The sequence below is a fragment of the Mandrillus leucophaeus genome, unplaced genomic scaffold (assembly GCF_000951045.1).
Source record: "Mandrillus leucophaeus isolate KB7577 unplaced genomic scaffold, Mleu.le_1.0 Scaffold650, whole genome shotgun sequence".
Taxonomy (NCBI): Eukaryota; Metazoa; Chordata; class Mammalia; order Primates; family Cercopithecidae; genus Mandrillus; species Mandrillus leucophaeus.
The window spans coordinates 742,915-744,878 of NW_012107031.1; the positions used below are offsets into that span (position 1 = coordinate 742,915).

The 1,964-nt window shown below is 45.9% G+C and overlaps 1 protein-coding gene across 1 annotated transcript in view; it reads right to left on the reverse strand.

The window, feature by feature from the left end:
- TMEM65 (transmembrane protein 65) overlaps positions 1-1,964 on the reverse strand; it is a 70,311-nt gene that overhangs the window by 48,476 nt on the left and 19,871 nt on the right. The window lies entirely within an intron of this gene.

The window sequence follows — 1,964 nt, forward strand, 5'->3', positions numbered from 1 at the left end:
AAAAAAAAAAAGAAAGAAAAAATGCTAAGAGATTATAAAAGGTTTATGAAAATCCAATTTGTTTATAAGCTTTTATTAAAATTAGCTTTAGTTTTAGTATTGGTAATACACTAATACAAAAGCAAAATTTGGAGTGAGGTTCCAAGATGACTGAATAGGAACAGCTCCAGTCTACAGCTCCCAGCGTGAGCAACGCAGAAGATGGGTGATTTCTGCATTTCCAGCTAAGGTACTGGGTTCATCTCACTGGGGCTTGTTGGACAGTGGGCACAGAACAGTGGGTGCAGCCCACGGAGTGTAAGCCGAAGCAGGGCGAGGCATCGCCTCAACCAGAAGGTCAAGGGGTCAGAGAATTCCCTTTCCTAGCCAAGGGAAGCTGTGACAGACGGCACCTGGAAAATTGGATCACTCTCACCCTAATACTGCACTTTTCCAACAGTCTTAGCAAATGGCACACCAGTAGATTATATACTGCGCCTGGCTCGGAGGGTCCCATGCCCACAGAGCCTTGCTCATTGTTAGCACAGCAGTCTGAGATCAAACTGCAAGGCAACAGCGAGGCTGAGGGAGGGGTGCCCACCATTGCTGAGGCTTGAGTACCTAAACAAAGCAGCCAGGAAGCTTGAACTGGGTGGAGCCCACCTCAGCTCAAGGAGGCCGTCCTGCCTCTGTAGACTCCAACTCTGGGGCCAGGGCATAGCTGAACAAAAGGCAACAGAAACTTCTACAGACTTAAATGTCCCTGTCTGACAGCTTTGAAGAGAGTAGTGGTTCTCCCAGCACAGAGTTTGAGATCTGAGAACGGACAGACTGCCTCCTCAAGTGGGTCCCTAATGCCCGAGTAGCCTAACTGGCAGGCACCTCCCAGGAGGGGCCGACTGACACCTCATACGGCCAGGTGCCCCTCTGAGATGAACCCTCCAGAGGAATGATCAGGCAGCAACATTTGCCATTCTGCAATATTTGCTAGTCTGCAGCCTCGGCTGGTGATACCCAGGCAAACACGGTCTGGAGTGGGCCTCCAGCAAACTCCAACAGACCTGCAGCTGAGGGTCCTGACTGTTAGAAGGAAAACTAACAAACAGAAAGGACATCCACACCAAAACCCCATCTGTAAGTCATCATCATCAAAGACCAAAGGTAGATAAAACCACAAAGATGGGGAGAAACCAGAGGAGAAAAGCTGAAAATTCCAAAAATCAGAGCACCTCTTCTCCTCCAAAGGAACATAGCTCCTCGCCAGCAATGGAACAAAGCTGGATGGAGAAAGACTTTGACGAGTGGAGAGAAGAAGGCTTCAGACAATCAGCAATAACAAACTTCTCCGAGCTAAAGGAGAATGTTCAAACTCGTCACAAAGAAGCTAAAAACCTTGAAAAAAGATTAGACGAATGGCCAACTAGAATAAACACCGTAGAGAAGTCCTTAAATGACCTGATGGAGCTGAAAACCATGGCATGAAAACTACATGATGCATGCACAAGCTTCAGTAGCCGATTTGATCAACTGGAAGAAAGGGTATCAGTGGTTGAAGATCAAATGAATGAAATGAAGCCAGAAGTTTATAGAAAAAAGAGTAAAAAGAAAGAACAAAGCTTCCAAGAAATATGGGATTATGCGAAAAGACCAAATCTACATCTGATGGGTGTACCTGAAAGTGACAGGGAAAATGGAACCAAGTTGGAAAACATTCTTCAGGATATTATCCAGGAGAACCTCCACAACCTAGCAAGGCAGGCCAACATTCAAATTCAGGAAATACAGAGAATGCCACAAAGATACTCCTTGAGAAAAGCAACTCCAAGACACATAACTGTCAGATTCACCAAAGTTGAAATGATGGAAAAACTGTTAAGGGCAGTCAGAGAGAAAGGTCGGGTTACCCACAAAAGGAAGCTCATCAGAGTAACAACAGATCTCTCGGCAGAAACTCTACAAGCCAGAAGAGAGTGGGGGCCAATATT